Source organism: Rousettus aegyptiacus, unplaced genomic scaffold (genome assembly GCF_014176215.1).
Source record: "Rousettus aegyptiacus isolate mRouAeg1 unplaced genomic scaffold, mRouAeg1.p scaffold_m13_p_7, whole genome shotgun sequence".
NCBI lineage: Eukaryota > Metazoa > Chordata > Mammalia > Chiroptera > Pteropodidae > Rousettus > Rousettus aegyptiacus.
In genome coordinates this window covers 84,496,612-84,508,654 of record NW_023416310.1, presented here as the reverse complement: position 1 = coordinate 84,508,654, position 12,043 = coordinate 84,496,612, and the positions used below count along the sequence as shown (strand labels likewise).

At 39.0% G+C, this 12,043-nt stretch overlaps 1 pseudogene; it reads left to right on the top strand.

Annotated features, from left to right (window-relative positions):
• The first annotated feature begins 10,546 nt into the window (after positions 1-10,546).
• Positions 10,547-10,665, top strand: LOC118606332 (annotated as a pseudogene).
• The last annotated feature ends 1,378 nt before the right edge of the window (positions 10,666-12,043 follow it).

The following is a 12,043-nucleotide window of genomic DNA, read 5'->3' as shown; positions in this document are numbered from 1 at the left end:
CACTCCATATTTAATGAATAAAGACTCTCATAATCCCTGCTGCTGGTATGAAATAAAACTGATTAGTCTTAAGGCATGGGCGAAGCAGGTCTCCTAAGCTGTGTTTATAGGGATAATATAATTATAGCATTTTTCAGGAGTGTTCAAGCTTCCCCAAAATAAATATTGATGAGGAAAGATAAGTTAGGGGCCCCAATTATCCAATTGGATTGGTTTCACTGGCTGGATGCATAACTCTGCAGTTCACTTTTCTTATATAAACACAGCTGTGATGTACCAACACGGCCTTGGCATGCTGCATCCAGAAGTAAGATGGCCGTTCTCAAAGAGAATTCTGGAAACTGCGTTTCCTTGCTACCTTGCCTTAGGACAATGTATTTATTTGACCTAAAATTGAAAAGAAAAACAAAGCTCAGCCAAATAGCCCCTTTACAACCTGAGGAAAAGACCTTGAGTTGTGACCTTAAAAGAGTTATGTCAATAAATTAAAAAAGAGTCCCTTAAAACACTTACTCCTCTGTAAATTCAGCATTTTGCTGTTGTTATTGTTAAAGAACAAATTGGCATAGCATTCCACTTGCTCTCCATATTGGAACAATGAGTAGTCTAATAAAATCTCAGGTCACTTTCCAAAGGGGCATTGTCGAATGCCGAAGACATATACAATTCCTGAAACCTGGTCTTCTTTTGGGAAGTTAGCTAATATCCATCAAAGAGAATGTCTAGAAGCGCTCTGAGGAGAAAGGAAAACAAAGGGAATTAAGTTTGAACAGGGCTGAATTTATACCCCAGCGTCAGGGTTTGACACAGCATGAAACTCATCAGCGCTTCATTGAGGACCTCCTCCATGTAAGGGATGAAAGCATGAGTTCATCAGGTCTCAGGGACTTTATAACCTGAGGTGAATGGCGGCTTACAACTGAGTAGTTTAGTTTAATGCCTTCTTTTAAACATTTTTTACACAATTGTCTCTAAAGAATGTTCTTCCTTGGGCTACTATTAGCACAGGCAAGGGGCAGGAACCACCTACATATGGAATGAAAAATAGATTTCCTTTCTTGTAACAATACTGATCGGCAGAGTCAGTTTTGGGAAGATGATTGAGGCCAAATCTGGGTTTGATTAGGATGTCTGTCATAGGCATAAGAGGCAGGATATTTTATTTTCCTGATGTATGTTGTATGGTTTGAACTGTAGCAAAGGCTGTGTCTGCCCACCCTGCTACCCCAAGTAGCTTCTTCGCTGTTTTACTCCAATACCTGAAACAATCACTTTAAATTTGTACTTGGCCTGCATTATTATTACAAAATAAAATTAAATAGAAGCAGATGCGTGTCAGGTTCTTAGAATATGCCAGGCAGTACTGGCATTTTGCACATATCTTATTTAGTCCTATTTTACAGATGGGAGCAATGAGCCTTATCTCTAGAAATTGAACCAGGGTCTTTCGAGCTCCAAAGTTTGTGTTTCTATGACCCAGTCTTTTGGGGTTTCGAGTGAGGTTTTTCATGCCCTTCTTTGCACCTCTCGAGAAACCAGGGGAATATTGAACAAGAACATGGAGAATGGAAAATGCAAAACATAGTCCCTGACCAACTTTGCCTGTAATACGCTGCCAGCCACAATTCCCCAGGCCACGTAAGCTGGTGGTTCTTCAAAAGGCGTTGGCTCATGTAGTTAAGGGCCTTCTTAGGGGTCCAGTGTAGTTCCTAAGATGAGGAGGTTGTACATTTTGCTTTTATTAGGAAATAACTTGAAATTTCAGAGGACACAAAATGGGGATATATCAATGACAGGGGTGCTTAGATGGGTCCCGGGTACAGGATGCTGCAGTGAAGACAAGTCAATGTGGTCTTTGCAGAGGGGAGCCGCATTCCTTCAGGTCTTTATCAATTGCTTGTTTATCCAACAAAGACTTATTGCGTACTAGCTTTGCCGCAGGCATTGTGTCCGATGCTGGGGATACAGGTTCCCATTCACACGGAGGTTCCGGAAGGGAGAAGACTGAAAATAGATGATGTGCTCACAGAGCTTGCTTAGGATTGCACCGAATCCTGCCGTTTCCGCTTGGAGAGGCTGCTTTCTTCTGGTTTGATATTGCTAATATTACAGCACTCACGTCACCATTCTAATTCTAAACAACATAGATGAGACATGAAAATACGTATGCATCAAATTAAGTAAAGAAAGGTCACATACAGTGTTTTATCTACAGTACGATCATAGCCATGTAAAAATTATATGAGTGTAACAAGATGACCTAACCGAAAATATGTCTGATGATTTTGAAACATTTATGAGTAGAAGCTGAAAAAAAATATATACCATCGTTTAAGAGCTGCAAAGATTTTCTGTCTCGTAAGAAAGTCGGCTTTCTGAACCTTTCTGGGTCAGGCCACTTCTTTGTCTAGGAAAATCACTGAATCGTCTCTGTGTTACCCGAGTGCAAAGCACGTTGCCAGCGGTTATTTGGGAGGTTTGTGAAATCACAGACACACCACTGACTGAGAAGCCAGGTGCTCTGTGTTGTGGCCATGTACATTTCTCGCCTGGGGACAGTCAGGAATCTGACCCGGAATGAGGAGACACTTCTTTTCTCTTTGGGAGACTTGGCTGTAGGACCTGGACCCTAGGGAAGGGAGGCGGGCTTGGCCATGCTTTTGGTTGAGGCCAGGAGGGGATTTCTTCATGAGGGGCCCCCAGAGCAAGCACCTGGGCTTTGTTCTAGGTCTAGAAGCAAGTTTTTCTATGTCGCAGCTTCCTTCTGTTCTTCTCCACCTGTAAATCTACTCTTATTAGAAGTCGGAGTCTGGTCTCAATGCTGCTGTGCAGAATCAAGGGAAAGGCTTTTCCACTCGGGGGTTCGAGACTAAAGAGTGAGCTCGCATCTGCTCTCCCTCTGAAGCCAGTGTTCTGGAGCCCAGACGTGGGTCCCTCGAACTGCAGTAGAGAGGGGCAGGCTGCAGTGAAAGTCACCTCCCTGGCACTTCCCCTTCCCAAATCCCTGCCCACCCCCCTCATTCTTCTAGATGCAGAATGGGAAGGAACTTTGAAAGGGGAGCCCCTAAGATCTAACAGTCCAGCTGGTAAGGCTTGGAGACCTGAGCAGGCAAATCCATTTGTAAACAACAGAAAAGAAGGGGATGGCAAATGGAAAAAAAAAAAAAAGAAAAGAAAAAGGAAAAAAGGAGGAGGAATTCTAGAATTATTTTTATTATTAAATTGCTACAGTTGTAATGTTTTTGCAATAATCAAGAATGCGTAGTGGTACTATTGTGACTTTACAGTCTACAAATGCAGTCTCCGTACAACAAGGGGTTAACATCTGCCATTAATTCGGTCCGCTGATGTCCAGAGTCAAACTGGAGGGTGTCATCTGTAGTGATCTCTTCCACATAAACCTGCTAATTGAATTTTTTTCATGTCCCAGGTGGGAGTTTCTTGTCTTTTAATTTATACCGAGTCCCTCTGTGTAGTGTCTCAGGCCTCAGCAGGGGAGCACGGTAGTTGCTGAGTGCAGCCAGCCTTAAGAGCTAAGATTCTTAATTCTTACTGTGGCTTATAAAGTAATTTTAATCCTATTTATTAATTTATTTTTTTAGAATACTAAAATCATGTCTGTGGTCCTCAAAAGATACCAAAGGTAAACAGTGAAAACTCTTTTCCGTCTTTTCCCACTTTTCATTTCTCCTATTTTTTTTTTTTTTTTTATCCCAGAAGTAGCTGATGCATATATGAGCAAATCCCTGTATCTATGGTGTTCGGCACATTTAAATGCTCCTGTTGACCCTGGCACTCCGCTGAGCAATTGCCATGCTTTTGGTCATTCAGCTCTCACAACGTAGCTCTGGTTAGGGACTCAGGGACAGTCAACCTCCCTACTCTGTAGAGGCAGCACTAAGGCTCAGAGCAGTGCTGCTCTGGCCTGTCGCATGCCAGTTTGGGAGAGCCAGTGGTTACGTGGTTAGGAATTTCGTGATCTCTTGACCGCAGGTTGGTAGCTTTAAATAGGCCACAGTGGGAGCATTTGCACCTGTGGAAACTGGCAAAGGCTACAGATCACATCCATCTATCTACCCAGAGCTGGTTGTTAAATGTTTAGCAGCCCACCGTTTCTCAGAGAGGTTCAGTGACTTGTTCAAGATCACAAACTAAAGGTAGCTGAGTCAGACCTCTGTGATTCCAAGACCCCATGTTCTGAGCCAAAACCACACTGAAAAGTGGGAGAAAAATGAACTTGAACTTCCAGTGCCTATTCTGGTGATTTCCAAACTCTTATACTCTCCAGATCCAGGCTGTGTTATATTCTCTCTCTCTCTCTCTCTCTCTCTCTCTCTCTCTCTCTCTCTCTCTCTCTCTCTCTCTCTCTGTTTCTCTGTCTCTCTCTCTGTCTCTCTCTGTCTCTCTCTCTCTCTGTCTCTGTCTCTGTCTCTCTCTCTCTCTCTCTCTCTCTCTTCCCCCTTCCCCCTTCCCTCCCTCCCTCTCCCCTTCCCAATTCATTTTCATGGCTATTAATAGTTTGTTTTCTTCTCATCATAAACTAACCCATGGTTATTGCAGACAATAAAGAAGTTATTGAAGAAATAAAAAAGAAAATAGTCACTATTCTGAAATAACCGGGTCTTACATTTTGTCACCTTCTACTGACTTTCACCTTTGTGTTTCTGATTGTTTGAACTTGATTCCTATTTGGTGCCTCTGTTTTGCCTTTGGACTTTTTTTCTCTCTGATTTGTTACTTGTTGTTTCTTAGTTCCTTTCACTCTGCCTGTTCACATAAGATTCCCAGCTGTGACATGGGCTGCAATTAACCCCATTTTAAAGCACTCATGTGTAGCATCAGCATATATGGTGAAAAACGATGTAGTCAGCTTTATCCTTGAATCAGGCTCAGTGCAGCAAGAGGCTCACAGTGGGAGAGGCACGAGGGACCCCAAACCAGAGGTGGGGCACTGCCGGCTCGGGCCGTGCGAGTCGCACTCACTGTGACGTGTGTGTCTTTGGAGCGAGTGGAGGGCAAAACCACACACACCATTTACATTTCTATCCCCTTCGCGTTATTTTCTTCCTCCAAGCTCATATATAATAGTTGCATTTATGTAATTTGTATGTGCAAATGACACACTTTCTCAGTGAAACAGAGCAGCCAGCGGAGCTAAAACACGGAGTCTTTGGAAACGTTGAAAATCAGTTGCTCAACATTAGTGCATTGTTAACTTTAGCTGTCACAGCTAACAACATATTCTTAGAATATTAGAGTTTATCTCTAGAATGTGTCTGTAAGACAATATCTGGTTATGTGTGTATTTGTGTGTGTGTGTACACGTGCATGTGTGTCTCACTATACAAATAAAGCCAGAGTAACTAATTCTGCGTCAGGTAAGTAGATTGGGGGTGTTGAAGAGGAGCCATTTTCTTCACAACATTTCAATAACGAGTAAATGGCATAGAAAAATACAGGCTGTCCCGAGAGGCAGAGCCTGTCCTTGGCTCTGGGCTACAAAAGCCCTGTGGGTTCTGAGCACCAGTGATACAAATTGTGCCAATCTGTTAGAGCAGACTGGCTTCCCAGTGGTTTTGTGACTGTCGCCTGCCTCTGCATCTCTTATAATGAAATGGTTCTTGGACAGCTGGGTTATCAGCAAAGAACTATGTAGGAAGTGCCCTGCCCAATTAATCAGATGTCATTCTGACCAGATTTCTTTAGCACATTGCTTCATGGTAAACAGCAGAGTATTAATAAATGAAAATCAAAATGAGACAAAGGAGAAAGGCATCATTTTTATGTATACTTGTCTTTAGGCATATTTTTCTATTTCTGAAACTTGAAAAATAACCATCTGGAAAGAATCACATTATAGACAAGGCATGTCATGACATTTACAGCAAATATTTTTGCTGCGAGGATCAGTATTCTCTCATTGCCCCATCAACTGCCATATAATCAGATACCCATAAAAGTATTCAATAAATAGAGCATTCCTGCAATAAATCAATAGTGCATGAATAATGTTTTAAGTGTTCACATTTTCCTTTGTTTATCCTTTTTTTTTTTTTAACACGCATTTTTGCATCACGAACCTCCTTAAATGTTTGTCTTTGTTTCTTTGCCTCTCAGCCACACAGTCTCTGGCAAATGACATTAAACTGCGCCACTGCAGAGAGATCTCTGGCATAAATAAATGTATCAGGAGGTCAAGAGGTCAAGAGCATAAATGAGGCAAAGATTTCAAAGAAATCACCGACCAAATGATTTATAAATCATGGAAAATTCTGCTCTGGCCATAAAAGAGAAATTAAATTTATACATCATGAGCTTCAGGATGCTTTAGGTTCTGGTGGGTAACTGGGTTAGAAATGGAAGAGCTTATGTCATCCTGTTGTTGGCTTGGAGCCTTGTTATAGCGGCATTTACCCCAGGACTCTAAATCAGGAGGACTGAGATTAAACTCCCCTTCCCTTCTCTTGCATCTCTAGAAACATTTACTTTTACCTCTGACCTGGACTTCCCATCACACCAGGCTCGACTCTAGTGGAATAAGAATCAATTCACTGTTGGGCAGAAATGATAATACCCGTGAGTGAAGACAAGCCTCCCATGTGTTGGTGAAAGGCTGAGAGTCCTACTTTCGTGTATAGGAAAGCAACAAAGAGTTATAGCATCCGCCCTGGCTGGGCGAGGAAGCTGTGAAACTGGGGACTTTTGGAACATGAGAGTCCAACCATCTAGAAGAGAGAGTGAAATGAGCCAGTCTCTGTAAAAGAACAATAATACTTTATGCTGTAATGATCTGTAAAGGGAATCTGTCCAGAACTTTTACAGCTTAAAAATAATCCTTTCTACTTTTGGCCATATTTTCTTCAAAGATGATGTTCAATCATTTCTCTCTTCTGCACCCCACTCCCCCATCTTCTCATTTCTTTTTCTTCTATATTTGGAAAAATGTCAGATTGGAAACTGTGAAGCTTGAAAGTGTCTATTTATTTTAGCTCTATATGAATTCATGAAATGTACACAATGATCTATACATAAAACTCAAGTAATTTCATGGGGAACTTGCCGAAAACACACTCAATTGGGAATGTCACTTCCGAGTTAAACAGATGTGAAGCAGCAAATGACACCATGAACAGCCATCAAAGTTTGGAATTGATTGCTGCTCTTTATGACCTAACCGATGGAGACTTAAAACTTGGGGCTAGTTTTAAAGTTTTCCTGGAAACAAATTTTGCTAATCCTACTCAATGGAAACAATATGCTGGTTCCTAGCCTGAAATACAGATTTGTGGTGATGACAGAGAAAAACAATATACTGTGTCAAGATTCCTTTGCTCTCACAATCCAAGGTAGGTTTCCACAGATCTCTAAGTTAGTTCCTTTCTTCCTCCCTCCCTCTCTCCCTCCCTCTCCCCCTCCATCCCTCCCTCTCTTTCTCCCCCACCTCTCTCCCCACTTCCTTCCCTCTCTCCCCTGCATCCATCCATCCCTTCCCTCCCTCCCTCCCTCTTTTTCCTTTCCCATTTCCTCCTCAAGCTTCTCTGTTTAGCTCTCAGATATTTATAAAAACGAAATCTGTTGGTGGGGGGGGGGGTCAGTAAATTTTTGGTTGTGTGTTTCACTTTTTAAATTTCTTCAGACACTTTTTACTCGAGTATTGGAAAAAGGAAAGATGAAACATTTCTTTCTTTTTTAAAAAATTGAAGTATAACTGAAATACGTTATATTAGTTTTAGGTATATGACATAATGGTTCCATATTTGTATATACTGCAAATTGATCAACACAATAAGTCTAGTTAACATCATCATTATACATAGTTACAGGATTTATTTTTTCTTGTGATGAGAACTTTTAAGATTTATTCCCTCAGCAACTTTCAAATATGTAATACAGTATTATTAACTATGGTTGCCATGCTGTGTATTATATCCCCATGACTTATTTATTTTATGACTGGAAGTTTGTACCTTTTGACTCCCTTCACTTATTTTGCTCTCTCCTACCCCCTACCTCTGGCAACGACCAATCTGTTCTCTGTATCTGGGTACTTGGTTTATTTCTTTCTTCTTTGTCTTCTATTTCTGTTTTGTTTTGTTTTTTAGATTCCACAGACAAGTGAGATTATGTAATATTTGTCTTTCTCTGTCTGACTTATTTCACTTAGCATAATGCCCTCTAGGTCCATCCATGTTCTTGGAAATGGCAGGATTTCATTCTTCTTTATGGCTGCATAATATTCCATTGTATGTGTATGCACACATACATACATATATATATGTGTATATATATACATATATGTATATATACATATATGTATATACACAGACACACATATGTATATATAGTATTTTATCCATTTATCCGTTGATGAACATTTACGTTGTTTTCATATCTTGGCTATTGTAAATAATGCTGCCATGAATGTGGATGGGGGTGCATATATGTTTTTGAGTTAATATTTTTATTTTATTCAGATTAATATTCATAAATGGAATTGCTGCATCATATGGAGGTTCAATTTTTAATTTTTTGAGGAACCTTTGTATTGTTTTTCATAGTGGCTGCACCAATTTACATTCCTACCAACAGTGCACAAGGGTTCCCTTTTCTCTCCATCATTGCTAATACTTGTTATTTCTTGTCTTTTTGATGATAACCATTCTAATAGGTAGAAGGTGAAATCTCATTGTGGTTTTGATTTTTATTTCCCTGATGATTAGTGATGTTGAGGATCTTTTCATTTACCTGTTGGCCATCCGAACGTTTTCTTTGGACAAATGTCTAATCAGATTCTCTGCCTATTTTGTAATTGTATTATTTGTGTTTTATTTTGTCATTAAATTGCACAAATCCTTAAATATGATTTTTAACATTTCCTCCCATTCAGTAGGTTACATTTTCATTTTGTCGATGGTTTCTTTCGCTGTGCAGAGGCTTTTAGTTTGATGGAGTCCCATGCATTTATTTTTGATTCTGTTGCTTTGCTTTTGGTGTCAAGTCCAGAAAATTATTGCCAAAACTGCTGTTGGAGAATTTACTACTTATGTTTCATTCTAGGAATTTTATGGTTTCAGGTTTTACTTTCAAGTCTGCAATACATTTTGAGTTAATTTTTTCCTATGGTATAATAGAGTAGTTTGGTTTCATTTTTTTGCATGTTGCTGTCCAGTTTTCCCAACACCATTTGTTAAAGAGACTGTTCTTTCCCCTATTGTATAAGCTCAGCTCCTTTGTCTTAAATTAATTGATCATAATACATAATTTCATTCCTGAGCTCTCTATTCTTATCCATCGATCTATATGTCTGCTTTTATGTAAGTACCATACTGTTTTGATTACTATAGGTTTGTAATATAGATTTAAATCAGGGAACCCGATGCTTCTAGCTTTGTTCTTTTTCTCAAGATTACTTTAGCTATTCAGAATCTTTTGTGATTCCATATATATTCTAGAATTGTTTGTTCTAGTTCTGTGAAAAACGTCATCGGAACTTTGATAGGGATTGTATGAAATCTGTAGATTGCTTTGGGTAGCATGAACTTTGTAATAATATTAATTTTTCCAATCCATGACCATAAAATATCTTTTCATTTGTTTGTGTCTTCTTCAATTTTTTTTAAATCAATATTCTACAGTTTTCATTTTATACATCTTTTCCCTCCTTGGTTAAATTTAACCTCCTTGGTTAAATTTATTCCCAGGTATTTTTTCTTTTTGCTGTAATGGTAAATGGGATTGTTTTCTTTCTTTCTTTCTTTTTTTCTGATAACACATTTTCTCTTAATTTTATTTTTCTAGTTTTCCTAAACCTATATGTATGTTAAAGAAAATTTAATTCACAGTTTGCTGATGGATTTATACTTAAGTCATCAAAATTAAATTTTGAGTCATCTTGCTCAATAAGTCTCTCCATCCCCCCTTTTTTATAAATGGGAAGTTGGGCCTCTTCTTCCCATTTATTGTGAGTGAGGCCACAAATTCCTGTGTTCAGAATTCAGGCTCCTTAGAATTGTGTGGCATCATTTTCTGTATTCACTTTAGAAGGATACCTATATTCCCTGTTTTGGAACCACTCTAAAGACCCCAAATAGGCCATCTATCTTTAGAATTATTCCTTTCCCCAAAAAAGATTTAGTATAATCAGTTGAATAGTTTAAAAAAATAATCTCACAAAGGCTGTATTTGCTTTTCTCTGCCTTAATGTATTTCACCTTAAACAGAAACAAATCTGAAAATAAAATTGAGATTTTTGTAAAGATCTGGACATGGTAGTGCACTCTTTTTTTAGTGGTTTCCCCCAATGTTCTCATAGCAGTTGGCTTGAATTATGTCTTCATTACTCAATAAAGGACAAAAAAGGAAGCTATTAATGCCCATCTTGACAAAAATGTATAAAGTATATGTTTGGAGAGAACCAACTAAATTTAGTACTAGGCTAATGATTAGTTTATTTGCATTTTCAGGTGAATTAGTAGGAATTTGGAAGGTTCTCTGTTCAGCTGAAGTTGGTCGCCTTTTTAATCTCTTCCTTTTAATCTCTACTCTGGTCTATGACCATGCTACCCTGAACAAGCCTGATCCTGTCTGATCTCGAAAGCTAAGCAGGATCAGGTCGGGTTAGTACTTAGATGAGAGACCACCTAGGAAGACCAGGTGCTGTAGGCATAAAAAAAAATAAAATAAAATAAAAAAATAAGAGAGTGTAGGATGACAAGGTCCTTGCAATCTGTGAGGTCAACCAAGGGTTACATTGCCTAAAAAAAATAAAAAATAAAAAAAATAATCTCCACCATGGCTCCAGTGTTCTCACACACAGCTGATGTCTCAGAATGAGTTTCCATGTAGATAGGTCTGTTGTGCCAAGGAAGAAGGCAGATAATCTTTTCTTTGCTGCCACTAAAAGAGATAGTTGAATTTGTTATAGCTTAAAATTTTAGATGTTGTCGTGGAAGTGAGCAACTTGTATTGCCACATTAGCCTTTTCTGGCCCATTGGCCTTTGATTACATCTCTCGGCTTTTGTAGCACATGACGTTTTGTTTGCACTGCTAAAGTATAATCTCGAACATGCAAATAGAAAGGGGGTGTCTTGTAAACAAAACGTGATGGGTTTATCTATCACTATATGACTGTGAAAAGATATATAACACACACCGGATGATAGGATGACAGTGTGGGGGAGAGTCCAAGTAGAGAGTAACACAGTAATTCAGTAACACTAGTCTGATGGGGGGGAAAAAAAATCTAATCTCTTTTACTCATTTCTTTAATAATACTCTTATTTAAGAGATGTTACATGTTAATTGCTTAAGGTATGTTTTAAGGACTAGAGAAGAATCCTTTACATTTTAGTTCACCATGTACCAAGGGCTGTTAAGAGTTCTTGACGTTTCGCTTTCTCTTTTGTTGTTTAAATATCCATCCCCTCAGATTCTTTGTTCTATCGACAGTGATGTTTAATTTGTAGTGAAAGTGATTAGGAGCATGGTCGCTGCAGTTAGGAGTTCAGATTCTGCCTCAGTTACAAACCAACTGTGATCATATGCAAGCTACTTGACCTCTCTTTGCCTCAGTTCTCTTCTCTGTAAAATGGTAATGACACTATTACCCATCACGTATAGCCATGGTGAGATTTCAGTACATGGAAAGCAGAAGAGTTGTTGGCACAGAGATATCACTTATTAAATGTTAACTGCTGCTGCTATTATTACTGTTGTACCTTAGCAAGTTACTTAGCATACACCTTTTACATAGACAGTTTAAGGGAAACTGGGCTAGCCCATGCTCGCATGATTCCAACCTGGTTATGTGTGAATTATTAAAATTACTAAAATACTCCTGAATTAAGACTCTGATTCCACCCACCCAAAGGCAAACTGTAAGGTCGAACATTCGATTATATGTTGGGTAGTACCTATATAAGCACGATTGTTTTATGGTTAAAAAACATGGAGTGAAAATCTGATACCGAGGGAAGAACATGGATTATGAGTTGGAAGACATGCCACCAAAAACGAGTTTGACTTTGAGCAAATCACGTGTCC